The 17097-nt window shown below is 44.2% G+C and overlaps 1 protein-coding gene across 1 annotated transcript in view; it reads right to left on the bottom strand.

The window, feature by feature from the left end:
- The window catches only part of tmem178bb (transmembrane protein 178Bb), a 275699-nt gene that overhangs the window by 242611 nt on the left and 15991 nt on the right, over positions 1 to 17097 (bottom strand). The window lies entirely within an intron of this gene.

The following is a 17097-nucleotide window of genomic DNA, read 5'->3' as shown; positions in this document are numbered from 1 at the left end:
ACTAGCCAGCTAAACCCAGGGTCCACTACCCATTAGCCAGCTAAACCTAGGGTTCACTACCCACTAGCCATCTCAACCTAGGGTTCACTACCCACTAGCCAGCTAAACCCAGGGTCCACTACCCATTAGCCAGCTAAACCCAGAATCCACACCCCACCAATCAGCTCAAACCAGAGTTCACTACCCCTGACCAAATAAACCCAGAATCCAAAACCCACTGACCAGTTAAACCCAGGAACAACTACCCACTGACCAGACAACCCCAGGGTCCACTACCTACTGACCAGCTAAACCCAGGGGCCAAAACCCAATGACCAGCTAAACCCAGGGTACAAAGCCCACTGGCCAGCTAAGACCTTGTAACTAGGTAATCTCAATGTCTGAATTTACCAAACAGATAAACTCAAGGGTCCTAATGAATCCGTTAACTATTGACCAGGTACACATAGGGTCAAATAACTATAGACCAGATAAACTCAGGATCCCATACCTACTGACCAGGTAAAATGAGAGTCCTTTAACCTGATGACCAGGTAAACACAGAACCCTTTACCCAATGACCAGGTAAACTTGGGGTATAATACCTATTGAACAGGAAAACCCAGAATCCTTTACTGATCAGGTAGATTCAGGGTCTGAGATCTACTGACCAGGGAAATCCAGGCACCTATACCTAACTGACCAAGTAAAATCAGGACATGCCACACACCAGCTAAATTCCAAGTCTGATACATAACTGAGCAGGTAACCTCAGCAGGATCCCATACATAACAGACCAGTAAATTCAGGGTCCCACACATAACTGAGCAGGTAAATATACAACTGATCAACAAGGTCAGTTTTGGTACGGATAAACTCGAGAACCAGTACAATGGGGCTCTGAAAAACGACATCAATGAAATTTCATTAAAATAAACCTGTACTGGCTAATGGCAAAGACACTCATTATTAACCACAGAATTAAAGGGATGTAGATTATCCATAGGAAGTACCCCTTCACAAGTGATAAAGCATCACCACCTTCATCACTAAACCTGGACGCTAAAAATAAATCTGGCCATTGATCAAACAAGGAGAGCTTTCTCCGGATGCTGATGCTTCCAGGAGATAGTATTCAGCATCTGTAGGGAGTGTCGAGTTCAATTAATGGGGAAGGAAGCAACAGGACAAGGTTGCAGATGTGCGCAGCCGGAAGAAGCAGGAAGTGTCAGACTAATCACGTATTCTGTAATCGTTAATTATTTTACAGTAACGTGCAGAGATATTAGCCTAGAAATTAGATCAAACTGAATGTCATGGGTTCCTGTGAAATTGGCGCTATCTGTTCATCAGTCAGGTGGCCAATCTGTGCTATTTATGGGCTATAAGCCTGCTTTAGGAGTGGGGTGACAAATTGAGTTTTGACGATGCAATATAAAGACAGCCAGCCCCCCTTAGAAGGGACGTGTTTTCACAGGAACTTACCCAGGGGGATTAAAGGGGTCCAATGAGGGAATTTAGGTTCTCAGATGTATTATAAAGGCTCAGATGGAGATTGTCAGTAAGAGAAGGAAGATCCTGTGTCCATTAGAGAGGCAGAGGCTCCCCTAGGAAACAGTAATGCCAAGTGACCATGGGCATTAAATTCAGAGCTTCACTGCTAATACGTGATTATAGAGACCAAACAACTCAAAGACCTCATCAGAGGTCTCAAATTACAGTCTTGCCTCTCAACGCAATGTATTTCTCCTTAAAGGTACACCATCTCCAGTCCTGCTATTCATAAGGCTCCCCTTGTATCTCTCCACACTCTCCAACAATTCCTGCACAGATACTTTACCCCATCATAAAGTCATTCAGAATCACAGAATCCCTACAGTAGGGAATGAGGCCATTCAGTCCATTGAGCCTGCACCAATCCTCCAAACAGCATCCCACCACCCCCACCAACCCTATCCCTGTAACCCTGCATTTGCCATGACTAACCCACCCAGCCTGCACATCCCTGGACACTATGGGTAATTTAGCATGGCCAATCCACCCTAACCTGCACATCTTTGGACTGTGGGAGGAAACCGGAGCACCCAGAGGAAACCGGAGCACCCAGAGGAAATCCACGTAGACACAAGGAAAAGGTGCAAACTCCACACAGACAGTTGCCCGAGGGTGGAATCAAACCCGGGTCCTTGGCATTGTCAGGCAGCAGTTAACCACTGAGCCACCGTGCCATCATCTTATCTTCAGTTACACACTTTCCTTCCTACTCTCACAGCTATTTTAATCCTAACACCAAACCACAGTACCCCGCACCGCACCCCCCCCCACCCCGCCCCCCCAATGTTTCACATCATCCATCCAATACCTTTAAACATGGCATGCCCATTCTGGAAGCACTTCTCCACCCTGCCAAATGAAGGGGGAGGTGCCTTCCTTGTCTAGGCTGGAGGAGACATTGAATAAGTTTGCTTCATTTTTCAGCTACTGCCATGTGCAGTAAACTCCCCCTGTTTGTTCTTCCTCTTAACCTTACTGGCCTTAGTCTCCAACTCCTCCATGGACATTTTACTTGCTGACCTACTGCTCTGGCATTCCCCCAGCCTCCCCCAGCCACACTAGTTTAACCCTCTTGCGTGGCACTCGTAAACCTCCCTGCCAGGATATTGGTGCCCCTGCAGTTTAGGTGCAACCCGTCATTCTTGTACAGGTCCCACCTGCCCTGGAAGACATCCCAATGATCCACATACCTGAAGCTCTCCCTCTTACACCAGCTGTTTAGCCACGTATTTAACTGTAGGATCTTCTTATTCTTACCCTCACTGGCACTCAGCACAGGAAGTAATCTCAAAATTACAACCATAGAGGTCCTGCTTTTCAACTTCCTACCTAACTCCCTGAACTCCCTTTGCAGGACCTCATGCCAAGGTTGTTGGTACTAATATGGACCACAACCTCTGGCTGTTCACCCACCCCCTTCTGAATATCCTGTGCCCACTCAGGGGCATCAGGCAGGCAACAGACCATCCTGGAGTCATGCTTGCAGCCACAGGAACACCTGTGCCCCTGACTATAGAATCCTCTATCACTTCTGCTCGCCTACACTTTGATCCTCTCTGCTGTACAACAGTGCCAGTCATGATACCACCGATCTGGCTGCTACTGCTGTTTTCCTCTGAGAGGGCACCCCCCTCCAACAGTATCCAAACAGTATATTTGAGGGAGGAATGGCCAGAGGGGAGTCCTGCATTGCCTGCCCACACTTACTCATCTTCCTGGTGGTCACCTAACTAGGACAAAGGAAAAACAACAATACAGCACAGCAACAGGCCCTCCAATCCTGCATCAAATATTTTCCCCTTTCATACTAAAACTGCCTTCACTGACAGGATCCGTATCCCTCTATTCCCTTCCTATTCGTGTATTCGTCCAGGTGCCTCTCGAATGCTGCTGTTGTGGTTGCTTCCACCACCTCCTCTGGCAGCGCGTTCCAGGCACTCACCACCCTTTGTATGAAAAACCTGCCTCACACATCTCTTTAAACTCCACCCCCGCACTGCCCCTGCACCTTGAACCTCTGTCCCCAAGTAATTGACCCCTTCACCCTGCAAGATAGCCTCATACTTCCCACTCTATCCCTGCCGTTCACAATCTTATAATCTTCAATCAGGTCAGCCCTCAGCCTCTTCCTTTCCAGTGAAAACAAACCCAATCTATCCAACCATCCTTCACCGCTAAAATCCCTCACACCAGGCACCATTCTGGTAAACCTTTTCTGTCCCCTCTCCATTGTTTCTACATCCTTCTGGTCGTGTGGTGACCCAAAATGTATGCAATATTTCAAATGTGGCCAAACTAAAGTCCCATAAAGATGCAGCATAACTTGCCTACACATTTACTCAATGCCCTTTCCAATTAAGGCAAGCATATAACAGGCCTTTCTCAGTAACTTATCTCCCTGCACTGCCACATTCAGTGACCTGTGGACCTGCTCACCCAGATCCATCTGCATATTAATACTCCTAAGGGTTCTGCATTCACTGTATAATTTCCACCTGTACCTAACCTTCTCAACTGCATCGCCTCATATTTGTCCAGAATCAACCTTTCCCAGCTTCATTGGCACCCATTGGTATAAAAACACTGAATGATTGTAGGTGGGACAAGATCGACTCCAGCTGCAATGTGTAAGATAATATAACTGATCAATTATGTATGTGAAAAGTGTTTGTCTTTTTACTGTCCATATTTTTTCTGGTTATACTATCTGTATCCACATGTTAGACAGCAAATTAAAAGCCCTTGTGCAGTAACCAGGGTGTGGGAGATGGTTCAAATCCATAGGTGTGTCTGTATATTCATTCCCCAATTCCACAGTCCCTAGGGCAGAGGATAGAGAATCAATGTTGTCTACAAAGGCTCAGACCTTTTGCTGGAGCGTATAATGTGTCCCACACAATCACTGCCCCTCCCCATAGGTTAGGGTGAGATGTTCAGTCACTGATGGGATAACACACGCTACCCATTCCTCTGTATGTAGAGGAAAGAACAAAGAACAATACAGCACAGAAACAGGCTCTTCAGCCCTCCAACCCTGCGCCGACTTGTTTTCCCCTTTCAAACTAAAACTGCCTTCACTGACAGGATCCGTATCCCTCTATTCCCTTCCTTTTCATGTATTTGTCCATGTGCTTCCTGAATGCTGCTGTTGTGGTTGCTTCCACCACCTCCTCTGGCAGCCCGTTCCAGGCACTCACCACCCTTTGTATGAAAATCCTGCCTCGCACATCTCTTTAAACTCCACCCATTCCCTGCAACTTGAACCTGTGTCCCAGAGTAATTGACCCCCTCCACCCTAGGAAAAAGCTTCATACTTTCCACTCTATCTATGCCATTCACAATCTTATAAACTTCTATCAAGTCGCCCCTCAACCTCCTGTGTTCCAGTGAAAACAAACCTAGTCTAACCAACCTTTCCTCATAGCCAGAATCCCCCATACCAGGCAAAATCCTGGTAAACCTTTTCTGTACCCTCTCCCAAAGCATCCACATCATTCTGGTAGTGTGGTGACCAGAACTGTACGCAATATTCCCAGTGTGGCCTAACTAATGTTCTATAAAGCTGCAGCATAACTTGTCCATACTTATACTCAATGTCCCTTCCAATGAAGGCAAGCACGCTGTAGGACGATGTTTTTACTACCTTATTTACCCGCGCTGCCACCTTCAGTGATCTGTGGACCTACATATCCAGATCCCTCTGCATATTAATACTCCTAAGGGTTCTGACATTCACTGTATAATTTCCAGTAACTCTTCTCTGTCTGTATAGCCCTTACTGGTGGTGTGTGCAGCGCGCTAAACATGCTATCCACAACATTCTCAGCCTCATGGATGCTCCACAGCGAGTCCATCTGCGGCTCCAGGAATTCCATGTGGCAAATCAGGAGCTTCAGCTGAACACACTTGCTGCACACTCCTTATCTCAGGATAAGGAGTTTAGTGCTAAAGTTTCAAATCAGAAGCGTTTGGTTAAAACTCCTAAGGTATTACTTGAAGCTGAGAAAGTCTACACAGAGTTGTATGAAGACTCAAGGAAAAGGCAATCGTAGTCTTCAAAGTGGGGAATTGCAATCAAGCCAAGTCAAACCCTCTGTGTGATAGAGAAGGAATTCTCTTTGGTTTTTGAATACTATAAAGTTGTGCTGCTAGGACAAATGGGATTGTGAATATTACCACGTCTTTCAAAATCCATTAACCAGTGTTACAGGCAAATAGTTTATTTTATTTTAATTTCTTTTGTGTAATAAACTTCTGTTTAACTGGTAAAACCAAATCAACTGCATTATATGCTTGTGTTTATGTAAAAGATCTCGTTAAAACTAATTCAAAAAACTATCAATCAAGATTTCAATCTAGAATCCAATTTGTCCAACAATAATGTCAGCTGGGATCATAACATTTGGGGGTCTTGGCGGATTTGGAATTCACTGGATTTAAAAGAGATCTGTTTTTCCTTTTAAAATAACAATTATGTGGTGGTCTGGGCAAAAAAAAAAGCTTTATTATGGGAAAACCTTTTATATTGAATTTAAAAATGGCTTTGACTGTTGCTAAGGGTTTTGTGGTGAAACATATGACTGGATTATTTGAAATCTTTTAATTATAATAGACTTGGAGAGGTAAATTGAAGACTGAAGTAAAAGTGAGATCCCATAAGGTTGAGATGCTTCAGCTGCTTCAAATAATTATCCAAGATAAAGAACTTGAGGAAAGGAATCCTGAAATTGGAAGATTGAAATAAGATGAGACATAAGTCCAATTGGAGTCATAGAGTCATACAGCACGGAAACTGCCCCTATGGTCCAACTAGTCCATGCCGACCTTAATCCTAAACTAAACTAGTCCCACCAATCTGTGTTTAGCCCACATCCCTCCAAACACTTCCTATTCATGTACTTATCTAAATGTCTTTTAAACGTTGTAACTATGCCCACATCCACCACTTCCTCAGGAAGTTCATTCCACACACGAATCACTCTCTATGTAAAAAAAATGCCCCTCATTTCTTTTTCAGATTTTTCTGCTCTCACTTTAAAAATATGCCTCAAGTCTTGAAATCCCCCAACCTAGGGAAAAGACACCTGCCATTCACCTTATCTATACCCCTCATAACTTTATAGACCTCTATGAGGTCACCTGTCAACCTCCTACGCTCCAGTGAAGAAAGTCGCAGCCTATCCAGCCTCTCCTTATAACTCAAATCTTCCACTCCCAGCAACATCCCAGTAAATCTCTTTTGAACCCTCTCCAGCTTAATAAAGTCATAAAGAAAGTCTGGGACTTTTTTCACTGGAACGTAGGAGGTTGAGAGGTGACTTTATAGAAGTTTATAGAATCATGACGGGTATAGATAGGGTTAATGGTAGTTGTCTTTTCCCTAGGATGGGGGTTCTCAAGACCAGGGGGCATAGTTTTAAGGTGAGAGGAGAGAGATTTAAAAAAGACTTGAGGGGCAATTTTTTTTCATAGAGGATGGTTCACGTGTAGAATAAACTTCTTGAGGAAGTGGTGGGTGGAGGTACAGTTACAACGTGTAAAAAACATTTGGATAAGAACACGATTGGAATGCTTTGGAGGGATATGGGCCAAGCGCATGCAGGTAGGACTAGTTTAGGTTGGGATTATGTTCGGCATGGACTGGTTGGACCGAAGCGTCTGTTTCTATGTTGTATGACTCTATGACTGACACTTGTTCCTTTGGGCTTTCTCACTGGCGAATCTTTTGTCAGAACAGGAACATATAAGGCTTTATATTTTAAAAAGAGAATTGGCAATAGCAACAGCAGCCACTGCGTCAAATGGACCAGACTTAATTCTGCGCCTACTTATGGAGGTTGCTACAATGTTCATAATCAATCATTTACAAAGCACCGCCCGTCAATGATTTCATGCGGGGAGAATGATTGGACTGTAAAGATAGGCTTTTGCCAGTCACTGATACATTAGCTTCAGTTCCTGTTCGATGTGAACAAATGGTATGTGCAGATTTCATATTAAAACCGGAAAGCAGTTTTCAGTCATATTTGCTGAGCGGAATTTAATATCACCGATGGGGGTGCCAACGCTGGACTCAGAGATGGCTAGCAGTGCCACCCTAAGCAGAAGTGGGTGATAGATGCTAGTCACAAGTCTTGTCCACATTCTGGGAGTGGCTCAAGAACTTACCTTCCAGCATCATAAGCAATCATAAAACAACAGACTGACAAGCACGGACAAATCCCAAACATTTCGACTGTGGATGAGGCAGTAAGTGAGCCATTAAGCATTTGGTTCAGAGGTCCATACAGGGTAATTGTGAAGTGAATTGACAACCAGATACCTGGAAAAAGAATCAGCTGTTTCATATCAATATGTTGAGATATTACCGCTGGGAGGAGGATAAGAGAGTACCAGTGTGTCAGGTAGTAAGGACAACAGAGAATGAAAGAAATAGCCAGGAGATGGTAGAGGAGGCCTAGAAATTCCCAAATTGAACTACTTACTGTCTGGTTCACTAATATTGAACTGTTCGGAATGTTGTGCTACATGCTTTCATATTTAGAGACAGAAGAATGAAAAGGTCTAACAAAGTTACTCACCCAATTTAGAAGAGTTTGCAGGGACAAAGCAGGATGAACATCTGTAGCTCTACATGGTGTGGACTTAGGAAAATTGTGTACTGTAAAACAGTATCCTTGTTGCTTCATTGAGAGAAACAGGTGCGGGGGAAAGCAGAAATCCAATATATGTTGGAAAACTGCCAAATTGACCCCAGTCAAAGCAGCTGGAATCCTCCATTGGTGTTAGTGCCTTAGCCTGATGGTTCAACCAGATTCTGCATCAACTACAGAAAGGTCAATGCACTTACAAAGACAGAGTTCTATTTATTGGAAAAACAATATTCATAGAGTTGCTAATGCTAGATATCATTCCAAAATAAATTTGTCACAATTCATTTATCACCCAGACATCAGCCTTTGTCACACCGGATGATCTTTTCTGGTGCCATTCAGGCTGAAAGGGTTCCAGTAACTTTCCAGAGACTGATGAATCAAGCGCTAGCCAATGTTTCTAATTGTGTAGTTTACCTTATACACTGTGACACTTGAACCAAACAGAAACATTATTTAGGAATTTACAATTAGCTGCTTTGGTAATAAGTCTTGTCAAAAGTGAATATGCAAAGGTGAGATTATAGTGGGGTCATATACTAGGGGAAGAACTAGTGTTGCCTAAGAATAGCAACCATATAAGCATTAGTCAAATCCCCTATTCCTAAAACTAAATGAGAAGTAATGAGATTTTTGCTGATGTGTTGTTTTACCATAAGTTTGTACTGAACTTCGGCACTAAATTTGTTCCACTGAGCGATTGTACCAAATGAATGACAAGACTAGCAGTCAGGGGAATTCTAATCATCTTTGAGAAGCATCTTTGATCAATGAACTAACATTGGCTTTATCAAATTACACAAATCTTTCAAGGTAGCAACTGATGCTAGTGATTTGGTAGTAGGTATAGTCCTGTCATAAGAAAATTGGGACAGGAATAGAGAAGCCAGTATTCTTCTCTAAAAAGCTGAATTGATACCTAAAGTGATACGGTAAGGTAAAGTCACCACAGTCTTACCAGACCATAGGGCTTCTCTCTCATTAGAGAGTTTAACCTGAGGGTCAGCACACCTCAGCTAAGGGTACAGGCTGAGTAGGAGAGTCCTTCATAGTAACCTCAATTAGTGCAGAAATTGAACTAATGCTGTAAGCAGGTCTCTGAATCCCAAACTAGCCAACTGAGCTAAAAAAATACGCCATAGTAGAAAAAGAAACTCTGGGATTGCTACCGGTTCCTAAACATTTTGAAATATTTGCCCATTATGGTTATAGACAGGCAATTGCATACACTGATTGTAACACCCTAGCTATTGTGAAAGAAATTTTAAAAACTAAAATGCTAGATTACTTTGATAAAGTGTGTTATTCAGTGTTATCCTTTAAACATTGTTCATGTTACATGGAAACAACGTAACCAACAATGCTTTGTCAAGAATGCAACCTCATTTGAATTGTCTTAGTACTAAGCAGCATTAAGTGTTTTTTTTTTGCAGAGATTTCCCTCTCTTACTCCTGAGGAGTGTCTTTGTGTGAGTGTGTGCACTTTGGGAATATTTAGAGGGATATCTTTCTGGACAAAACAGCGTACTTCATTGGCACCACATCTACAAGCATCCACTCCCCCACTGCTCAGTAGCAACAGTGTGTACAATCTACAAGTTGTACTGTAGAAATTCACCAAAGATCCTCAGACAGCACCTTCCAAACCCATGACCACTTCCACCTAGAAGGACAAAGATACCACTTGCAAGTTCCCCTCCAAGTCACTCATCATCCTGAGTTGGAAATATATGTTTCTTCACTGGGTCAAAATCCTGGAATTCCCTCCCTCGTGGCATTGCGGGTCAACCCACAGCACATGGACTGCAGTTCACCACCACCTTCTCAATTAGAGGGCAGTTCATTGTTGCTGCACCAGCCAGTGATGGCCACGTGCCCTGAAAAGAACACAAACACTTCAAAGCAGAGAGGAGGTATGTGGCAGGCATGAATGTGGCAGGGAATGGGAAGGCTTAAGCCCTCCTTATTTGTGTTTCCCCCAGTGGCAGGAAGCCATGCTCCAGAGGGTCAAATTGCTGTCTCGCCAGAGACACTGTAGTGTACAGCCCAAAGGAGAACAAACAAGACCTTAAGCAAGTGGGAACAGTTGTTCTTATTTTTTCACAGGGTGGCTGGACAGGCATTTATTTCCCTTGAATGGAGTGGCTCATTCCACCACTTCACATTGCTGCAGGTTTGGAGTCACATGTAGGCCAGACCAGGTAAGGACAGCAGTTTCCCACACCAAAACAACATAAATGACTAGGCCCATAGTGAGCCCCAGGCTGATGATAGGCCTCTGCTGTAGGCTTCAGGCCTCACTGATACTGCTGGAGTTAAAACCGAGTCAGATGGAGCCTTGATGGCTGCATGTGTGCAGTTGATTTGCACTGTGTACCCTGGCTAATGTGCAATTGGCCCACAGCCAACAGGATTCTTAGCCTGTCTACCACGATATGTTCGGAATCAGACAAACTTTCAAACCCTCGTGAGCAGCACCTTAGGCACTTCCCTGATGCAGCGGGATACAGCTGCCTGGATCGTCCCTGGTGGGTCCTTGGAAACAGCCTTGGCCTAGCAATTCTGCACTGCAAGTGCCCTACGATTAGCATCCAGCCCCGTTGTGCGAAAGACACCCCTCAGACGGACTACCTCGAGAGGTGCAGCCTTCTCCAGCACTGGGCGTTCCAATCGCTGGGGGTTACTTTGTGACTGGAGGTGGCACTAGTCCTTTTCCGTCTCTCTCTATCCCTCTATCTGTGGTTCCTAGGCCTGGTGCGTCCTTCCTGTGTCACCACTCCTCTGCCCTGCATCCGCCCAACTTTAGGGTGGCACCACCATACTGGCAATTGCCCTTAGATGAAACGTCCAGCTATTGCTCCTAGACTACTTACAGCTGTCCCCCTCTTTCGAAGGTCTGTTGGTCTCCTCCCCCATTTTGCTGATTCTCCTCTGGTAGGCTCCACATTGATGGACCTGCCCTCATACTCCAAGTCCTTGTCTTAATACTGGTCAAGGATCTGACAGCTTGTGATTGCCTGCCCCATTTGGGGAGGGTTCCTGGCATTTGTGTTCACTGCTTTCTGTATTTTTTTTGCCATTTTCTTTTTTATTTGCCATTTTTTCCATTCTTTCACCAAGTTTCCAGTTTCTTATCCAACTTTGGGAATGGGGTTTAGACAGCTTAGGGGTGGCACGGTGGCTCAGTGGTTAACATTGCTGCCTCACAGCGCCAGAGACTCAGTGGATATGGGAGTGGTATGGGGGGCCAGATGTAGGTGGGATGCTCTTCGAAGGGTTGGTGAGGACTCAATGGGCCAAATAGCCTGCTTCCACACTTGTAGGGTTTCTGTAAATGAGTTGTGTGCGGGTTGGGGTTAGCGTGAACTCAGTGAGCAGCACTTAATCACATTCAGAAGTATGAGCAGTCAACTTGCTGATCTTTTTGACACTTTCAAAGACCTTGTAGTGGGATTGCCACCTCACTGCCTTGCTGTCACTACTGCGATCGAATTCCTGACATTGGACGTCTCGTGTGGAGAATCCCATGTGATTCTAGATTGACCCTAACCCTAACCTAACCCTAACCACCACAGTTCCTGCTTCAGTTGGCTACAATAATTTCCACCCATCATCTCTGAAATGGAACTGTCATCAGACAGCAGCATATAGCAGACTTCTCACCACATCATCCCACACAAGTTCAGGACCATAGACATTTCCAGCATAGATAAGCATGAAATTAACATTTGTAGAGCAAAAAAATTGAAATTCACAATAGTCTTTAAATAATTATGCTGGAGTTCCTCCATATTGTAACCATAGTTGAATGTATTTGTTGCTACAGAGCAAATGAGAAGGCCAGACAAGAAGGTAGAGTTAACATGGACTCTGACTCAGTGGTTAGTTATACTGTCTCATGGCACCAGGGACCTGGGTTCAATTCCAGTCTTGGGTGACTGTCAGTGTGGAGTTTGCACATTCTCCTGTGTCTGCATGGACTTTCTTTGGGTGCTCCAGTTTCCTCTCGCAGTCCAAAGATGTGTGGGTTAGGTGGATTGGCCATGTTAAATTGCCCACAGCGTTCAAGGATGGGTAGGTCAGGTGGATTAGCCATGAGAATTACAAGGATAAGATAGAGGTGGAAAGAGTTTGGCTGGCATGCTCTTCAGTGAGTCAGTGTAGACTTGTTAGGCTGAATGGCCTGTTTCCATGCTGTAAGGACTCTAATAGATCCAAGGCTGAAGTTGGGATAGGAGTGGCCTGCATAAGGTTGAGAATTATAAATGTATGCTGAAAACCCTGTTGTTTTGGTAACTGAAAATAACCTTCTCCCTTGATACTCAAATATAATTTTTCATTGCTCGAACCAAACAGACCCAAGAGTGGCCATTTTTCAGCAAGACAACAGCAGAGCATCCCACCCAGACCCACTCCCCTACCCTATCCCTGTAACCCTGCATTTCTCATGGCTAATTCACCTAGACTGCACAACCCTGGTCACCATGGGCAATTTAGCATGGCCAAACCACCCAACTTGCATATCTTTGGACTGTGAGAGGAAAGCAGAGCACCTGGAGGAAGCTCACACAGACACGGGGAGAATGTGCAAACTTCAGACAGGCAGTCGCCCGAGGGTGGAATCAAACCTGGGTCCCTGGCGCTGTGAGGCAGCAGTGCTAACCACTGATCCAACATGTCAGTGGATTTGCTATTCCAGTGTTCCAGAATGCTTGCTTCACCTAATTATCCATCGATATTACATTCAATCTACAGCACAGAGGGAGATCTAGTCCAGGGCTGGATCCACTGTTCCCTTCCCCACCCTACTTATCTAACTTAACTCTTTTTTCCCCTGATGTGTTTAACCAACTTCCTCTTCAATTCATTTTCCCTCTGATACTTTATGGGCTGTAAATTCTGAGTGAAGATGTTTGTCCCTTTCCCTAATGACCATCGGAGATATTGATATCAGAGCATCGCTGACACAATTTGAAAGAACAGTTTTAGTTTTCGTGCGTTACACTCCAATGTCCAGCTCTCCCTCACCACCACAGATGTTAAATTATCACATTATCAAATTACCATCCATGCTACCTCTATTCTCAACCATTTCACATGGTCCTATCTGATATCCAACCCTCCCTAGATCTACAATAAGACCAACAATTAAGAACAGATTTCGTCCATTCAGCCCATTGGGTCTGCTCCATCATTCAATGAGATCAAGGCTGATCTGATAATCCTTAACTCTACTCCCTTAATTTGCCCCATAACTACTGATTCCCTTCCTGATTAAAAATGTCTATCTCAGCCTTGTATTTACTTAATGACCCAGCCTCAACAGCTCTCTGAGGTAAAGAATCCCACAGATTCACTGCCCTCTGAGAGAAGAAATTCTTCGTCATCTTTGATTTAAACAGACTTCTGACTCTGAGATTATACCCTCTTGGTCCCAGACTCTCCCACAAGGGGAACCAGACTTTCCACACCTACCCTGTCATCAAGTCTCCTAAGAATCTTGTATGTTTCAATAAGGTCACATCTCATTCTTCTCAATTCCAATGAGTACAGACCCAACCTTTCAACCCCAAAAGCCCATTCAAAGTTAGTTTCAGCCTAGTGAACACATTCCGTGTGCCTCCAATATCAACATACCTTTCCTTAAATAAAGGGCCTGTAGTGATTGTAATGAAGTCACCCAGTTGGACTTTAGAGAATACGAGTTCCCTGATAGGACCAGATTAACAGTCCCAATAAGGGAGCCCTGGCTGACAGATATAAACAGGAGTGTGAGATGTTCTGTTCACTCTGAGAGCTGGCTCTGAGGAAGCTGGATCAGTGTCAAGGACTCTCCAAGTGTAAATAAAGGGTGACTTGGTGATGGGATACTAGTCTCTGCAGAGTTAGTTCAGTGCCAAAAACTGTATACAGTATTCTAGCTGTAGTCTGGCTCATGCCTTGTATAGTTTTAGCAAAACCTCCCTATTTTTATACTCCATACCATTTGAAATCAAGGCCAACATTCCATGGGCCTTCCCTATTCCTTCCCTTCACTCAAAACTCTACTTCTTAAAGTACAGTAATTTCCTTTCCCCATTTAGACCTGTGCTCATTCATACATACTGGCTCCTAGTGAAACAACATCTTTATTTTAAAATTCTCATCCTCATTTTCAAAGCCATCCACGGGTTCAGCCTTCTTTATCTCTGTAACCTGCTCCATACTCAGAATCTTTGAGATACATGCACACCTCAGAGTGTGGTCTTTTGTAGCTTGCAAATCACAAGCATGTCCCCATTGCTGGATGCTACAGTGAAGAAAGCACAATACCTCTACATCCTCAGGTGTCTAAGGAAATTCAGCAGGTCCATAAAGATGCACCATGGAAAACATTCTATCCAGATGCATCATGGCTTGGTAGGACAACTGCTCTGCCCAGGACCATAAGAAACTACAGAGAGTCATGAACACAGCCCAGTCCACTCAGTAAACCAACACTCCATCCATTGACTCCATCTACATTTCTTGCTGCCTTGGGAAGGCAGCCAACATAATCAAAGATCCCTCCAACCCTGGTTATAATCTCTTGCAACCTCTTCCATCAGACAGAAGGTACAAAAGCTTAAAAACAGGTACCAACAGATTCAAGAACAGCTTCTTCCCTGCTGTTACTAGACTTCTGAATGGACCTCTCAAATTTTAAATTTAATGTTAATCTTGCTCTTCGTGCACCTTCTCTGCAGCCCTAACATTGTATTCTTTGCTCTGTCATATTAGCCTAATGCACTTTGTATGCTCTCATCTGCCTGTACTGCACGCAAAACAAATCGTTTCACTGTACCTAGACACATGTGACAACAATAAATCAAATCAAAAAGTACTGGAATTCCCTACCTGCTTCAACACACTCTTAAAAACCTCCATCTTATCTATCCCCAAGCCTTTGCTTTTCTGAGCTATTTCCTCTTTGTGGTTTGATACAATACGTGTTCGATAACATTTCTGTGAAGGTCTTTAGTGTGTTTCCGTGTATTCAAGGTGCTACATAAATCTAAATTTTTGTTGCTTAACTTGTGGCCTCTGGTTCTGGTTTTGCTGCATGTGAACATATTTTCCCAACTTCAACCCTATCAAGCCACATAGTGATTCTATAGAGCATTATTTAGCCACAGCCCTCATCCCTCTCTTTTCTAGACGTCAGTACTCATGATGTTGACATAGATTATTGACATTGACTTGAGCTAACAATGCATAATCTCAAAGCTTTGCAAATGCATTGAAATTCAAATGTAACAGATGTTGAAGATCACTCAGGTAGGCAAAAAGAGACTGGTTGAAGGTACAGGTAAGTGGTGGATTGACTTGAACACAGACAAGTACAAAATGATACATCTTGGTGGGGGAAGTGAGGCAATAAGTGTTTGCTGTTTGAGTTTTGATACAAGTGGGATTGTATAGGCCCAGATCATCCTAAACAGCCCAGGTGCTGGGAATATTGCCACTGACTGCGAAGATTATCGCAACCTTTGTGCACCTGCCTTCTGTTCTTTGTGAAGGGGTCAATTGGGCACAACACTTGATCACCGCCAAGGCTGCCCCTCTGATGGTAGAGATGGTGACAAACTCACTGAGATGAGTAAACCGATATCCCATTTTGTAGGCGGTGTTATTTCAGGGCACGAAGCTCAAACTGGCATGGTTATCAGGGCCATGGAAACCGAAGCACACACACCATTCATCTCTGTCTGGTTCAATACATGCACTGAAGTCACCTGGGATGAATAGCCTCTCCAATAATTGACTCGTTCATGGAGAGAGTTGTGGGAATGTTTTGTGGCAAGATGTCACCAAACAGAGTGTCATGGAACCATACAGTTGTACAGCATGGAAACAGACCCTTCGGTCTAACTCAGCCACGCCAACCAGATATCCTCAATTAATCTAGTTCCATTTGCCAGCATTTGGCCGAAATCCCTCTAAACTCTTCCTATTCATATATTCATTCAGATGCCTTTTAAATGTAACTGTACCAGCCTTCAGTACCTCCTCTGGCAGCACATTCCATACATGCACCACCCTCTGCATGAAATAGTTGTCCCTTAGGTCCCTTTTAAATCTTTTCTTTCTCACCTTAAACCTTTGGCCTCTCATTTTGGACTCACCCACCCCAGGGAAAAAGACGTTAGATATTCATACTAACCATGTCCCTCATGATTTTACAAACCTCTATAAGGTCACCCCTCATTCTCTGATGTTCCAGGAAAAATAGTCCCAGCCTATTCAGCCTCTCCCTGTAGCTCAAGCCCTCCAATCCTGGCAACATCTTTGTAAATCTTTTCTGAACTCTTTCAAGTTTGACAACATCTTTCCTATCGATGGATGAACAGAATTGAATGCACCAATATCCTATACAGCCTCAGCATGACATCCCAACTCCTATACTCAATGCACTGACCAATAAAGGAAAGCATATCAAATGCCTTCTTCACTATCCTGTGACTCCGCAAGTGGTTGTGGAGGCACAGATGATCTTGACAGCATCACCTTCGGATGACAGACTCAGGGAGACGAGGTCTGCTGGCTCAACTGACCGTGTTAGCTGGTTACTCAGTGCAAAGCCTACACCACATGCACTACAGTTTTCAGCACTCTTTCCAAGCCGACAGAAAGCGTAACCAGCCTCTCACGTACAGCCCATGCAGGATCCAGTCCAGCTTCTTGTGCAGCAGTAACATCAACATCAAGCTAGTGCTGTTTGCTGTGAATCAGGGCCATTCCAGCTTCCAAACTAAACGATAACCTTTCGATGATAAAGATAACAAGGTGTAGAGCTGGATGAACACAGCAGGCCAAGCAGCATCATAGGAGCAGGAAGGCTGACGGAAGGGTCTAGGCCCGAAACGTCAGCCTTCCTGCTCCTCTGATGCTG

This window comes from Rhincodon typus, chromosome 18, assembly GCF_021869965.1.
Source record: "Rhincodon typus isolate 14 chromosome 18, sRhiTyp1.1, whole genome shotgun sequence".
Lineage (NCBI taxonomy): Eukaryota > Metazoa > Chordata > Chondrichthyes > Orectolobiformes > Rhincodontidae > Rhincodon > Rhincodon typus.
This window is presented reverse-complemented; position numbering and strand designations above follow the sequence as displayed.